The 16,702-nt window shown below is 38.4% G+C and overlaps 1 long non-coding RNA gene across 1 annotated transcript in view; it reads right to left on the bottom strand.

The window, feature by feature from the left end:
• The window catches only part of LOC103164463, a 56,466-nt gene extending 49,141 nt beyond the window's left edge, over nucleotides 1–7,325 (bottom strand). Inside the window, exon 1 of the long non-coding RNA XR_003481403.2 lies at nucleotides 7,279–7,325. This is a non-coding gene — a long non-coding RNA (uncharacterized LOC103164463). The remainder of the gene's footprint in view (nucleotides 1–7,278) is intronic.
• Nucleotides 7,326–16,702: the final 9,377 nt, after the last annotated feature.

The following is a 16,702-nucleotide window of genomic DNA, read 5'->3' as shown; positions in this document are numbered from 1 at the left end:
TTTCTGCTTATAGTTACCTTCCTTGGGTTGTAGTTTTCCTTCCAGAACTTTCTGTAGGGCTGGCTTGGTTGATATGTATTCTTTGAATCTGGTTTTGTCATGGAATATCTTGTTTTCTCCATCTATATTGATTGAAAGCTTTGCTGGGTATAGTAGTCTGGGCTGGCATCCATGGCCTCTTAGTGTAGGTAGAATATCTATCCAGGACCTTCTGGCTTTCAGAGTTTCCATGGAAAAGTCAGGTGTGATTCTGATAGGTTTGCCTTTATAGGTTACTTGGCTTTTTCCTTTGCTGCTCTTAATATTTTCTCTTTGTTCTGTATGTTTGGTGTTTTGATTATTATGTGTTGAGGAGACCTTTTTTTTGGTTCAGTCTATTTTGTATTCTGTAGGCTTCTTGTGTTTTCATTGGCATATCTTTCTTTAGGTTGGGAAAGTTTTCTTCTATGATTTTGTTGAATATGTTTTCTGTGTTTGAGTTGGATTTCTTCACCTTCTTCTATACCTATTATTCTTAGGTTCTCTATTTGCAACTGCATTGGCATTAAATGTGAATTCATGAAATTTTCTGTGAAGAATTTCATTGGCATTTTAATGGGGATTTCACTGGACCTGTAGATTATTTTTGGTCTGATGGCCAGTTTTTTGATATTACTCCAACCAATCCTTGAGTATGGGAGGTCTTTCCATCTGGCATCTTCTTCAATTTCTTCTCTCTCTCTCTCTCTCTCTCTCTCTCTCTCTCTCTCTCTCTCTCTCTCTCTCTCTCTCTCTCTCTCTCTCTGTGTGTGTATCTTAAAGCTTTTGTTGTGCAAATATTTTACATCCTTTGTTAGGTTTATTCCAGATTTTGTTTTTGAGACTATTACAAATAATTTTGTTCTCTGTATGCTGGTTTTATGTGTCAACTTGACACAAGCTAGAGTCATGAGAGAGGAAGGAGCCTCTGTCTGAGGAAATGCCTCCTTGAGATCCAGCTGTAAGGCATTTACTCAATTAGTGATCAATGGGGGAGGGCCCAGTCCATGGTAAATGGTACCATCCCTGGGCTGGTAGCTCTGGGTTCTATAAGAAAGCAGGTTGAGCAAGCCAGTAAGCAGCACCCTTCCATGGCTTCTTCATCAACTCCTGCCTCCAGGATCCTGCCCTGTTTGAGTCCCTATCCTGATTTCCTTCAGTGATGAACAGCAATGCTGAAGTGTAAGCCAAATAAACCATTTCCTCCCTAACTTGCTTTTTGGTCATGGTGTTTCATCACAGCAATAGAAACTCTTACTGAGACCCCCAATGTGTTTGCTGTTTGTATATTGGAAGGCTACTTATTTTTGTGTGTTAATTTTGTGCCCTGCTACTTTGCTGAATGTAGCTACCAACTACAGAAGTTTTCTGATGAAGTGCTTAGAGTCTTCTTTTAGAATCATATCACCAATACTTTCTTATATTTATATTGCTTTTGAATACAGTTTTATTTCTTTTATCATCAGAAACAATACAGAATGTCATTTTAGTTTTTCTGTATTTGTTGAGACTTGCTTTATAACAATATATGTGGATAATTTAGGAGAATATTCCATGGGTTGATGAAAAGAATGTGTATTCTTTAGTGTTTGAACAGAATGTTCTGTTGATATAGTTAGGTCCATTTGATTTATGATGTCACTTAACTCCAGAGTTTCTCCTTTTTTCTGACAAACTGTCCATTGTCACAGTACTGGGGTTGATATGTGGCTTTAAAGTTAGTAGTTTTTTAGTGAAATTGGGTGTTCCTCTGTTTTAGTGTATATACATTTAGAATTTTAATATTGTTTCAGTGGCTTTTCCTTTAATGAATATGAAGTGTGTCCTTTCTTATCTCTTCTGATTGTTTTTGTTTTAAAATCTGTTTTATCAGATATTAGAATAGCTACATCTGCTTCTTTCTTAGTTTTATTTGCTTAGAATGAATACCTTTTTCCATCATGTTAGCCTGAAATGGTGTCTACCACTGACAATGAGATGTGTTTCAAGGAGACATTGATCTCCTTTCAAAGATCAAACATGTTTACTAATTCAATCTATTAGCCTGTGTGTTTATATTAAAGAATTGAAACCATGAATATTCAGTTATTTCTGAAAGATATGTATTAGTTCCTGTCATTTTGTTAATTTTGTGGTGTTTTCTTGTCTCTTTTAATCACCTGTCCTATCATTTTTTATTGCCTATGTTCTCTTGAGTGTGTTTATCTTTCTCTGGAGATTGGATTATTCCTTCTAAGATCTTCTGTAGAGCTGACTTAGTAGTCATGAATTCCTCTAATATGTTCTTATCACAAAGTTTTTAGCTCTTTTTCAATTTCAATACATATATTTCTGGATATAATAATCCTAGTTGACAGCTTTGGTCTCTCAAGATATGAAATATATCTTTTCAGGCCCTTCAAATTTTTTGATCAAATGATCAGGTATTATCTAATTGGCTTGCCCTTGTAAATGACTGGCTCTTTTTTTCTTGTTCCTTCAAAAACTTTTGTTCTGGGGGCTAGAGAGTGGCTCAGCAGTTAAGAGCTCTGACTGCTCTTCCAGGGGACCTGGGTTCAATTCCCAGCACTCACATGACAAATCACAACTATCTATAACTGCAGTTCCAAGTAATATGACACCTTCATACATACATGCAGGCAAAAAGCAATGCACAATCAATAAATAAATAAAACTTTTGTTCTGTGTTTTTATATTTTAACTTTAATATGCTGTGGGGTACTTGTTTTCTGGTCTTGTCTTCTACCTCACCCTGGTCAGAATAGCTATCATCAAAAAATTGAAATAAATGCTGATGAGGGTGTGGGGAAAGAGGAACCATCATTCGCTGCTGGTAGACTATAAATGAGTCTTCAGCAATATTTGCCTTCCACCTCTGATGTGGAGTGATCCTGGGCAACAGAAATAGACTGTGTAATATTTGCCAAACACCTGGATTTTTAAAATTAATGTGGGTACTTTGCAAAAAGATAGGACTTCATGTATTAAGCAATATATGTCAATCTCTTTGGTTCATTTCTTCCAGCTGTGCAGAAGTCATGTGTTTTGACAGTCATGTATTTTTTACTGTGTAAATGACAGCATGCTGAAGCTTTTACAGTGTTTAACATATGATTCAGTTAAAATATGGAACAGCATAAATTCAATAATTAAACATAGATTTCATTTTGGATTATTTCAAATCAAAAGATATATCTTTCATTTTTTAAGGTTTGAGATTGTTTAGTTTCATTTGTTGATCTTAGAGCCTGTACTAACAGTTTTCTGTTCAGAAAGTCTTTCCCTGTGCCGATGAGTTCAAGACTATTTCCCACTTTCTCTTCTATCACACTCAATGTCTCTGACCTTGTGTTGAGGTCCTTGATCCATTTGGAGTTGAGTCTTGTGCAAAGTGATACTTATGGACCTTTTTGCAATTTTCTACATGCAGGCATGCAGTTTACAAGCACCATTTCTTTAGGATGCTCCTTTTGTTTTGTTTTGTTTTGTTTTACATAGTGTATTTCTGGTTTTCTTATCAAAAATCAGGTGTCTGTATATGTGAGGACTTTTGTATGGGTTTTCAATTTGATTCTATTGATCTATACATCTGTTTTTATGCCAATACCATGCTGTCTTTATTACTATAGCTCTATAATATATTTTAAAATTGGAGCTGATGATACCTCTGGCGATTTTTTATTATTCAAAATTGATTTAGCTATCCTGGGCTTTTTATGTTTCCAGATAAAACTTCTGTATAGCAAAGGACACCATCATTTGGACAAAGAAGCAGGCAACAGAAGGGGAAAAGATTCTTAACTAACTACACATGCAATAGAAGACTAGTATCTATCTAAATAGGGTGCTCTCAAAAGAGGAATCACTAATGGCTGAGGAACACTTAAAGAAATGTTCAACATCTTTCATCTTCAGATAAATGCAAATCAAAACTGCTTCAAGATTCCATCTTACATAAGCCAGACTGGCCAAGATCAATAAAACAAATGCTGATTACTTCAGCTCATGCTGCTGAGGATATGGAGTGGGGACACTCATCCATTACTGATAGAAGTACAAATTAGTATAGTCACTATGGAAATCAGTATAATGGTTCCTCAGGAAGCTAGGAATCAACCTACCTCAAGATCTAGCTATACCACTCTTGGACATATACCCAAAAGACCCTACATCCCCCTAAAGACACACTTGCTCAACCATGTTCATTGATGCTCTATTCATATATTATCAATAATTTAACAGCTAACATCCATGTATACGTGTATATATAACATATTTGTCTTTTTTGGGTCTGGGTTACCTTATCCAGGATGCTTTTTGTTTTCTAGATCTACCAATTTACCTGTGAATTTCATGACTGAATTCATTTTTTAACAACTGAGTAATATTTGTTGTGTAAAATCATCCCATTTTCTTTATCCACTCATCTATCAACAGATATCTAGTCTGTTTCCAAATTCTGGCTTTTTTTGTTTTTAGAGACAGGGTTTCTCTGTGTTACTTTGGAGCCTATCCTGGTACTCTCTCTGGAGACCAGGCTGGCCTTGAACTCACAGAGGTCCACCTGCCTCTGCCTCCCAAGTGCTGGGATTAAAGGTGTGCAAAGCATCCTGGATAAGGTAACCCAGACCCAAAATAGACAAATATGGTATATATACACTTATACATGGATGTTAGCTGTTAAATTATTGATAATGATGCTGCGATTACTATAACCACAGAGTTTAGGTATAGATCACCCTAGAAAAGGCAAATAGAATACATAGTTATGGATGGATAGGGGAAGAACTGGAATGAGAGAATCAAATAGTAAAGGGGAGGGAAGAACAGTTAAACTAAGGAGCATTTGAGGAATTGTATGGACATACAATATAGTCGAAATTCCTTAAATATATACATATATGAAAGTGATATAAATGGAATCACCAAATAACAAGGGAGATGAAGTGTACTTGTGATTCACCAGCATAAAGTTTGAGAGTTGCTAATAAAGAAGACCTATGCAAAAGATACTATTAATAAGTCTTAACTTTTCCCTAGAAATATGATTCACATAGCCTAAGAAATATGCTTTCATTTCCAATTCCTCTGTTTGATCTCCATATGTGAAAAACAGGCCACCCTCAAAATTTGCTAAAAGGTAAGAAATCTTCATGTTAGTAGAATGCCATGTTTCTTATTTACATTTTGGAAAAAGCCTAAAGAAAAAGGAAGGGCTGAATAAGGAGGAAGCCTCAAGCATAGAGAGCACAACAGAGGGAACTACCTTTGTCTGGTTCCACTTTCTAAAATGACCCTTTTATCTGCAGAAGATAAAAGGAAAAGCTATGCCTCTCCTGCCTTCTTTTATTTGGCCAAATGAGTAGAAGACAGTTTCTTTCACTGTAAATGCTATTTGTGTTTGTTTGAGCCTCTTTTTCATCAACAGCAAAATCTGACATTGTTCTGTCAGTGGGGAGAGTCAGCCTGGCAAATGCCTCCCTTTGAGGTTGACTCTGGCTTGTTGTTTATAGTATTTGGAAACCAGGTAGGGACCCCCACTCCAGGAGGTAAACACTTTCTTTTCAAACATACAGAGGAACATACTTTGTGGTTGCCATTGGCTTTTCCTTCAAGTGACAAAACTGTTCGCACAAATGGTGTTTGTAATTCACTACAGTCAACCAAGTAATAGTTTTGTCATTTTCTGTCTGCAACCAACAGTTTCATTATGTTTCATAATGTGGCATTGGCACATTAATCGCTGCTTGGCCCAGTTTTATTTTAAATGACACAACAGAACTGTTACATGAATGCTTGGCCTCATTCCACCCAGTCTAAACCATGCTTGCTTGCATCCGCATCCAACAGGGCCAAATGTATTTCAGTAGAGGCTACTTGAAGCTTTGTCTCAAAGGGAACTGCTAATAATGCTTCTGTTCACTTTGAATCCTTGGCCCACCTCCCTTCTCTGTTATTTATCTCCCTGCATTGCTCCTCATGTTCACAGTAGCAATCAAGTTTACAGTAAAGCACCCTTTACATTATATTCCCTCTTTTTCAGAGATTTCTCAAGCAGCTATTTAAGAATATTAATTTCAATTATTATTCAATTTCAATCTGTTTCAACCAACCATAGAAATTAGGTGACTTCATTAGACTAGAGAATTTTATAAAAAACAAAGAATAAGAAATTAAGACTACCATCATAAGTGACAAGACCAAGTCAGAAATCCCAATAACTCTGGTCACCTGCTTGCTCTAATTTTGCCTTTATATTTCTCCACACCAATTCCTTTTTCTTCTCTTAATATCTGACTTCATGGAGTCATGCTGTGCATACCTCAAATGTTACTTAGACCAAATTCCAATTTCTGAGTCATTTCCAACACACAGGCCCATTCTGGGCTGTAGGGGAAAATGCTGACCATTCCCCCTTGGGGCTGGCACAGGTGCCACTGACCACTGGACGTGGTCAGAGTGATGTAGCAAGGCTTTAAATATCAGAGATGCATGCATGCAGCCCTCATTTCCCTCTCCTGCCTGGCTGAACAGACGAGCAGGCATCCGGTGTAAACCTGGTCGCTGGCTCCCTTGCGTGAGTACTTTCCTAATAAACCATCTGTTATCAATCTAGTTCTGACTCCATTGTGTTCCACATTACTGTGCCTCTTAGATACACAGGACATTGACTGTGAACAAGAAGTTTTAGTGTCATCAGCTTGACTATATCTGATTTAACTACAATCCAGAAGTGGAGGTCATGCTTGTGATCTAGACCTTGAGGCAGGAAAACAACATGCCAGTGATCCAGATCTTGAGGCTGGAAGACACACTCTTTTGATCCAAATCTTGAGATTGGAAGGCACACCTTTAATGTGGACCATGCCTTCTGCTAGAAGCCCATATAAGAACAATGGAAGAAGGAAGTGTTCATTTGTTTTTTGCCTACTTGCCCTCATGTTGTCAGCATATCCACTCCTTTGTGTTTCTGACATACACAGAAGACCAGCTGAGACAACCAGCCTCATGGGCTACTAGATTCTTGGAATTTCCATTTACAATTAGCCATTGTTGGACTATAGCCTGTAAGTCAGTCATTCCAATAAATTTATATATACATGAATTTATATATAGATATAGATATAGAGAGAGATTCATTCCATAAATTCTTTGACTCTAGAGAACCCTGACTGTCTTAGTTAGAGTTTCTATTGCTGTGAAGAGACACCATGACCGTGACAACTCTTGTAAAGGAAAACATTTAAGTGGGTGGCTTACAGTTCAGAGGTTCAGTCCATTATCATCATGGTGGGACATGGCGGCATGCAGACAGACATGGTGCTGGAGAAGGAGCTGAGGTTTTTACATCTTGATATGCAGGCAACAAGAAGTAAACTGAGACAATGGATGTGGCTTGAGCATATATAAGACCTCAAAGCCTGTCTCCACAGTGGCACACTTCCTCCAACAAGGCCATATCTATTCCAGCAAAGCCACACCTCCCAGTAGTGCCACTCCCTATGAACTTATGGGGCCAATTACATTCAAACTACTATACTGACTAATACAGTTATCAAGATTCTGTCTTGATGACAGGGGAAATTGTCAGAGAAATTATATGTGCTAGAAACAGCAAAAAGATAATTCTACTAAGATATAGGTTCCATTATCCATATGTAGACATAAAATGACATTGTACTATAGTGGTCTTGTCATAAAAGACTACTGCAAGTCAATATGCCATGTTTGGCTGATACCCATGGGAGGCTTGCCCTTTTCTGAGTAGAATGGAGGAGGAGTGGATGGGGGGAGAAGGGGGGAGGAGAGGGGACTGGCAGGAGAGGAGATAGAGAAAAGTACAGTTGGAATATAATAAATAAATAAGTAAATTAATAAATAAATAAATAAATAAAAGTGACTCTCTACATTTCCAAGTTTAAGTGACTAGAAAGGCTTCAGATTCAAGGCATGACCAATTCTTTCTTTAAACTCCAGGCTATTTTTTTTCAACTTTTTTTATTTGAATTAGAAACAGGATTGTTTTACATGACAACCCCAGTTCCCTTCTCCCTCCCGTCCTCCCCTACCACCACCACCCCAACTAAAACCCTATCTATCACATATCCTTTCTGCTCTCCCTGGATGGTGAGGCCTTCCATAGGGTGTCATCAGAGTCTATTGTATCCTTTGGGATAGGGCCTTGGCCCAGCAACTCCAGGCTATTTTACTTTAACAATTTTTTCATTCATTTTACATTCCAACCACAGTTTCCCCTCCCTCCTCTCTTCCTATTCCCTCCCCCACTCCTACCGCCCTTCCCTCTCCCCCCATCCATTCCTCCTTCATCTCCTTTCAGAAAAGGGCAGGCCTCCCATGGGCTTGAACAAAGCATGACACATCAAGTTGAGGCAGGACCAAGTACAGACTCCAGGCTATTGCACCCAAAATGCAGCTTGCAATACAGCACTGAAAGAGCTTTAGAAACCAGCACCTGTACAGTTTCATGGAGCAATGTCCATCCTGCTTCACAGTGATTGGATCATATCAGTTCTAAACAACATGTTTCTACAAGCTTCCTGATCCGTTCAAAAATGTTACATTTGGGAAGACAAGACAAAATAAATAAATAAATAAATAAATAAATAAATAAATAAATAAATAAATAAGTTTATGGAAGGATATGAAGGACTTAAACCACTGCCAATCTTCACATATCTTTTCCTGCAGCTGAATTGGGAATTGTTCTTACATTTATAATAAAGGCATTTTACTCTATATTGAAGGATGAATTATTCCTGATTTTAAAATATTTCAGCGCCCATCACAAAGTCACCATCCCTTCATTCACTACTTTCTGCTGAAAGCAAACATTTTCTGCTTTATTGAATATTAATTCCTATAATTCAAAATTCTTTTTCTTTACCCATCTCCTTTCATGGCAACATCTTCCCTTTTCCAACATCACCCTTTCTTGTTTCCAAATTGCGGGCAAGGGGGGCGGGGGAAGAGAAGTTGAATAATGTCGTGAATTTAAATGCATCTGTTGCCATAGGAACAGTAGCCACTGAGTGTGCAGAACCACTTGTGGCTCCAGTATATGCAGGAGACCTATTACCAAGCCTGGAAACTAATTCCATAAACAGTGACAAGAGTGTGCACATTTAGAGAAAATTACTCATTTTGTTGGAAGGAGGCAGGAAAAGCAAAGGAGGCACAGGTGGTCATGATCATGCCGGTTGCCTAACAAAATGGCTGTTTTTCAAAGAGTTCTCTGTTATTTGTAGCAACCTTGACTACAAGAAAATAGTGAAATGATCTTTTCCTAGGTTTCTTTGCCTGTTTCCCTGTGGGCCAGGTGACCGTGGGGTAATCATGGTTCCAATCTTTCCTTTAGCAAACTGCTGCCTATTTAGCACCATGAAATTCTGAGTGATGATTCCAATAGTTCTTGGCCACTTCAAAAACAAAGAGCCTCCATTAAATTCTTGGCACCATGGAAAGAAAGCTGTAGCTACATTTCTCATTCTTCTCATTAAACATAATCAGCCATTGTTGCTTATCCTCTGGGTTAAAAAAGACGAGAATAATATCTTTAAGAGTGTTGCTCTCCTCTCGTCTTAAAAAAAAAAAGTTGACAGATAAAGTTAATCACACCCATAACTCTGATTTTCTGAACAAAAACTGAGGATGGGGTGCACCACGGACAGAGAGGTGGCTGGCAATGCTGTGGCAGCAAGGCTAGGAAAACCAAAATCTGAGAATTTGCAAAAGCACCCCAGAGTGACAAGCCTGAAGAATAGAGGGTTCTCTTGAAACAGAACTGATCAAATGAAAACACACATGAACACATGGGATTTATTACAATGGCTTACAGGCTGTGGTCCAGCTAGTCCAACTGTAGCTGTCTCCTTAAGGAAATAGTGTTTGATTCACATGGCTGGATGTCTCATCTGGTCTTCAGTGTACATCAGAACCTTGAAGAAGTAGGCTCTAATAATTCCAATGAAAGATTGGCGACAAAAGCTTCCTTCATCCATGTCCTTTATATAGGCTGCCATCAGAAGGGATGGCCCAGATTTAGGCTCGTCTTCTGACCTCAAATGATCTGGATTTAAGGTGGGTCTTCCCAAGTCAAATAATCCAATTAAGAAAAATCCTTCACAGGTGTGCCCATCTGCTTAGGTTTCAGTTAATTCCAAATGTAGTCAAGACAACCAAGAATAGCTATCCCAGAAAGTGACAGTATGGGAACAAAACTGTGTTTAACCTGGTACAGCCTCACAGATCCAAGTATTCTCGGGTACCAACTGGAACACTGGTGAATAAAACAGTCAGAACCTAAGGAGGGAGAGAACACCCAACCAAAACAAGTACACACAAAAATGGCTGCACTTTCCACTCACTCTCCAGGCTCCACACACTGAAATCCCTAGCGGTGGTAGCTGGTAGGTGGGTGTCAGAGCATAGGAAACTACAGAACACTAAGGTCCACATAGACTGACAGCCGCCTCACTTCTACTGCCCACTACACACTCAACTACACAGGACAAAAGAGGCGAGAAAAACCCATTCAACTGGTAAGAAAGAAATGCTGAATGATCTCAAAACATCTTCTATTTCATTTTATTTCCTCTTCTTTATTTTAGACTTTTGTATTTGTATTGTTCCTTTTGTTTTAGCTTACATTTTGCCTGAATAATAATTTATGACTGTCCTCTCTTTGTCTCCATTTCTGCCCCATGCCCAGCAGTAGATGCCAACACAAATGAACTCAACAGCATCTTTGGGGGCTCTTTGTCTCATAATGTTAAGTCAGGCATTATTTTTCAAAACCCTTACAGGCCCTTTACATGTGTGACTTCCAGTTTTGTGTTTTTATGGGATTCCTGTGGGAACATGTCTATCTCTATGTCTATATGTATGTCTTGTGCTTTTTCTTTGGCTCTTTCTATTGTTAGGTTGTTTTGTCATATTACAATATGTTTGTTTATGTTTTATCTTATTGTATTTTATTTTATTATTATTCCTTAGCTTGAGGCCAGTCTGGTCTACAAATCGAGTTCCAGAACAGCTAGGGCAACACAGAGAAACCCTGTCTCAAAAAGAAAAAAAAAACAAATAAATAAATAAACACCAACAAAAGCATCATCTTTTGTTGATGCAATGTCAAGCAAAAGAAAGGTTATAGCATATGTCTCAACGAAGATGTGGGGACTATATTTCAATTTATATATAACCTGAAAGTAGAAAGAAGACCATAAGAGAGGGAGAAACAGTCTAAGGTGGGGGCGAGGAGAGAGAGAGAATAACTGCAGTCTATATGACATGAAGACACAGTAGGACTGACTATCTGGGAAGAGGAGAAAGACTGGAAAGAGTGGGGGAAGGTGGACAATTAGAGTGCTGTCAGGAAACAAATAGGAACAAAGTACATGGAATAATGAAACCCACTATTTCAAATGCCAACACAAATTTTAGATAAAAGAAGCGAGGCTATGTTATACCTAGAGAGATTACAAGGAATTAAATCACCTGTGCCCTTAATGCAATCACCAGAACTAACGCCTCAAGTGAACAACTAAAGGGTCTAGTCTGTCACGATCACATAAAATAATTAATGACCTTTTGTGGGCTTATCTCATTATACTAGCTTTTTAGTATTTTTCTCTTGTTCACCAACAGAATAGTTTCGTGAACACATAAAGGTTGGTAGTAAAATTTAAAGAATTGAATTTAAGTCGGAAAAAGACAAACATTACTAAAGCAGTCCATTGTACCAAATTTAGCAACTAAACATGATCTAAGAGTGATACGAGTTTTTCAGGACTTTGATTTCTACATCTATAATTAAAATGCTAAATTGCTAAGTTGAACTGCTGAATTACTAACCCTGGTTTCTGTGAATCCCATAGAGGATATTCAGTCGTGGTTTAGGGTAGAGTTTGTACACTAGAGACAATAGTTATCAGAGTTTTCTGTTATGTTTCCCATCCAGCTTGACCTGTACCTGGCTATGTTACCTTAAGCAAGTCCCTAAAAGCCATCACTCTCATCATTGGATAGCCTCCCTGATTCCATGCAAAAGGGCTCAGAAGCACAAAGGCAATTTAAAAAATACAAGCGAGCCATATGGCGATTATACAGACCCAGCCTCTCTAGTGTCTTCACTGTTATCATCTCCCTAGCAAGACCTTGTCTAGGTCACTTTGGTGCCCAGTCACTATGTCTCTTAGCTGTTAGCCCCACATAACACAGTACATAACCCATCATCGATTTTCTGTACAAATTCAATAGTGGTAGGAGTATAGTTTCCACAAAAGCAGAGTATTTTTCAATGCTTTTCCTTTGATATAACCACAGACCTAAGTAACAGATGTTTATACAAATTTTTAATTAATCAATACAACATGAACAATTCATTGCCAGGTTTTGTTTGTTTATTTTGTGGATTTATAGTTCACTCATTTGTGTTTTGTTTCATAGCAGCAGAGAGGATGTGGTTTGGGTTTTGGGTTTTGCATATGTTTTTTGTTCTGAGACAAGGTCTCATGAGTTAGAGTCAATGCTGGCTAAAACTCATTGTTCTCCTGCCTCAGCCTCCCAAGTACTGTGTTTACAGGTGTGTACTAGTTCACCCAACTTATTGCCATCTATAAAAAAAAACTTTCAAAAATTATAGAAAACCATTAGGGCTTCTGATGACAACTGGTAAAGTTAACAGAATCCAGTAATATAATCCACAATTGAGGTCATCTATGCTTACACATGCCCATATTCCCTGCTCTCAGGACACTGAAGCAGGAGGGTAGAGGGGTCCAGAGCAGCCTGGGTGATTATACATGTAAGACTTGTAGACTTGTAGTGAGACAAGCACAAAATAAAAACCAAAACATAACAGAGCCTAGAACTGTTCTTTAATCGGAACAGCTGAAGGACCACAGTCTCTCTGAGGAATTGGAGGCCGCATGCTGCAGCACTGGGGGCCTGAGGTTTTGTAGGAACTGAGTTAGGGAAAGGGCATATCAGGATTGGGTCTAAGTGGCTAATTTTTTGGTCTTAGTTCTGCCTCTGCAGTCTCAGATAGGAACTGTCCGTGCTGGCAGTTATTCTTGAGCTCTCGGGGGAGAGAGTTCAGGGGGAGGGAGGCAGATTCTGGGCAAGTGTTGGCCAGACAGAGATCTTTACACTTTTTAGTAGCTCCAGTTGTTACTTCTTTGTCAGGGGATGGGAAGACACACTGTAATGTGCATCAACTTTCATCTTCATTCTCACTGGAATCTCCCAAATATCTAACACTTTCATTTGAAATCTATAAAAAATACCCTCTCTGTCTCTCTCTCTCTCTCTCTCTCTCTCTCTCTCTCTCTCTCTCTCTCTCTTACAAAGTACCAGGTTTCCTTGTAGCCATTTTCTTACTTAGTTTGGTTGCTGCCTTTTATTTGAAATGGTGCCAGTGATATATGAACAAGCCCCAATAAAATTAGTCATAACATGTTATGTCTCTTCAACAGATTTTAAAACCAAAACATCCTGTCATAATGTCTCATCATTTCTCACTGTCCATTGTGCTGTTTATTTTTAAAGCCCCTGTAATATAGTTTTCACAAGGAGGCTGTAAGAAAAGAAATTAAAAAGTTCAATCTCAATAAAAATCAAAATAAATCCATGGAGAATAAAATAAAAACTCTCTCCCAGAAGTCTACCATAGATGGTTTTCCAGCTGTTATCAACCTTTATATTGTCATGAATATATCCTGTTAAACTGCTCTGGGTTATTTAGTCATGCATGATACAGGAGTGTACTACACATGACAGCTATAAAATAAAATCCACCAGATTTCTGTCTGCCATTCTGTGTATTTACCAAGTAGCATGATTTTCTGAAATAGTTGTCAATTGTGATACAAAAATCCAAGTCATTTCAGTCTGATCAATAATTTAAAGACAATTATATAAAATTTCTATGTGCTCAAATGACAAAGAATTCCCATTTGGCCTGAGTTAAAGTACACAGTATTGTATATGTGTTCATAAAAGAGCTTCAGGGCAAGTAGTATCCTATGTTTCCCCTGTGATACTTTTCCCTCACCACTAACTGATTTATGGTTACAATGTAGAATTTACAGACACATGAGAACTTAAATAGGCCCCAGCCAAGCATTGGCATGTGTGGTTTGGGGCATGTGTGTATAGAATGTGTACTCACGCATGTGGAAGCTGTAGGTTGATTTCAGGTGTCTTTCCTCAGTTTCTTTCCACCTCGCTTTGATGCAGGGTCTCTCACTGAACTTGAAGCTCACCAATAATTAGACGAAGTTGGCTGGCCAATGCACTTCAGGCATCCATTGACTCTCCAGAGCTTGGATAATAGATGAATGCCACCATGCCACCTTTTTACATGGATGCTTGCTGTCTGAATCCAGATCCTTAAGCCTGAGCAGCTGGCAGGCACTCTACCAGACTGACCTATCTCCCCAGCCACCAATAACTCATTTTAAGGATGAGAAATAAACAAACCCAGTAAGTACAGTTTTTCTAAATATTTCTGCCATCACAGAAATATTTCAGAGATACAATAGGCATCTCTAAGGATTCTTTACACTCGGAAAGAGGCCTGCAAAGTGACTCTTTTCTGTCTGTGAGCAACAGGGAGTATGGTGCAAACAGAATCTATGTGTGCCTCTCTAAGACACAGTGAATTCTTCAAGTGTGAACAGAGGTTTCTCTCCTGCCTGCCAGTTCCCAAATAACCACTCAAGGGCTTAATATTAATTACAAACTGTTGGACTTATTAGCTCGGGCTTATTATTAACTAGTTCTTACAACTAAATTAACCCATTTCTATTAGTCTATTTTACCACAAGGCCCATGACTTGTTACCTCACAACTTGCTTCCACAGCAGCTGCTATGGCATCTCTCAAACTCTGCCCTTCTCCTGTATCACTGCTTAGATTTCTCGCCTGGCTCTATTCTCACTGGCTATGGCCAAATCAGCTTCTTTATTAACCAATGGAAATAAAACATATTCACAGCATACAGAGGGACATCATTCAAGTAAGTGAATGATAACCTAACAATGCTGTACCTCAGATGATGATCATAATAGACATTAAATAAGCATGAAAAGTTAACTATGTGTGAGGGATACCAAATTAAACAGGAGTAAAAAATATTATGATAAACGCGATATACACCAAACCAATAGCCAACATCAAACTAAATGGAGAGAAACTCAAAGCTTTTCCTCTAAAATCAGGAACAAGACAAGGATGTCCACTCTCTCCATACCTCTTCAATATTGTACTTGAAGTTCTAGCTAGAGCAATAAGACAAGAACAGGGGATCAAAGGGATACAAATTGGAAAGGACGAAGTCAAACTTTCACTATTTGCAGATGACATGATAGTCTACATAAGTGACCCGAAAAACTCTACCAGGAAACTCCTACAGCTGATAAACACCTTCAGCAAGGTAGCAGGATACAAAATTAACTCAAAAAAATCTGTAGCCCTACTGTATACAGATGATAAACTCAATGAGAAAGAAATCATGGAAACATCACCTTTCACAATATCCACAAGCAACATTAAATATCTGGGGGTAACACTAACCAAAAAAGTGAAAGACCTGTACAATAAGAACTTTGAGACTTTAAAGAAAGAAATTAAAGAAGATACCAGAAAGTGGAAAGATCTCCCGTGCTCTTGGATAGGCAGAATTAACATAGTAAAAATGGCAATCCTACCAAAAGCAATCTACAGATTTAACGCAATCCCCATCAAAATCCCAACACAGTTTTTCACAGACATTGAAAGAACAATACTCAACTTTATATGGAAAAATAAAAAACCCAGGATAGCCAAAACAACTCTTTACAATAAAAGATCTTCTGGAGGCATCACCATCCCTGACTTCAAGGTCTACTATAGAGCCATAGTTCTGAAAACAGCTTGGTATTGGCACAAGAATAGACAGATAGACCAATGGAATCGAATTGAAGACCCAGATATTAACCCACGCACCTACGAACACCTTATTTTTGACAAAGGTGCTAAATCCATACAATGGAAAAAAGATAGCATCTTCAACAAATGGTGCTGGCACAATTGGATTCGGACATTCTGAAAATTGCAGATAGATCCATACCTGTCACCATGCACGAAACTTAAGTGCAAATGGTTCAAAGATCTCTCCATAAACCCAGCCACACTGAATCTTCTAGAAGAGAAAGTGGGAACAACCCTTGAACAAATTGGCACAGGAGACTGCTTCCTGAACATCACGCCAGAAGCACAGACACTGAGGTCTGCAATTAATAAATGGGACCTCCTGAAACTGAGAAGCTTCTGTAAGGCAAAGGACATAGTCAGTAAGACAAAACGACCACCCACAGAATGGGAAAAGATCTTTACCAGCCCCACATCTGACAGAGGACTGATTTCCAAAATATATAAGGAGCTCAAGAAGCTAGCCACCAAAACACCAAACAATGAAATTAAAAAGTGGGGTGCAGAACTAAATAGAGAATTCTCAACAGAGGAATCTGAAATGGCTGAAAGACACTTAAGAAAGTGCTCAAAATCATTGGCCATCAGAGAAATGCAACTTAAAACAACTCTGAGATACCACCTCACACCTGTCAGAATGGCTAAAACCAAAAATACCAATGATAACCTATGCTGGAGAGGTTGTGGAGAAGAA

This window comes from Cricetulus griseus, chromosome 2, assembly GCF_003668045.3.
Source record: "Cricetulus griseus strain 17A/GY chromosome 2, alternate assembly CriGri-PICRH-1.0, whole genome shotgun sequence".
Classification (NCBI taxonomy): domain Eukaryota; kingdom Metazoa; phylum Chordata; class Mammalia; order Rodentia; family Cricetidae; genus Cricetulus; species Cricetulus griseus.
This window is presented reverse-complemented; position numbering and strand designations above follow the sequence as displayed.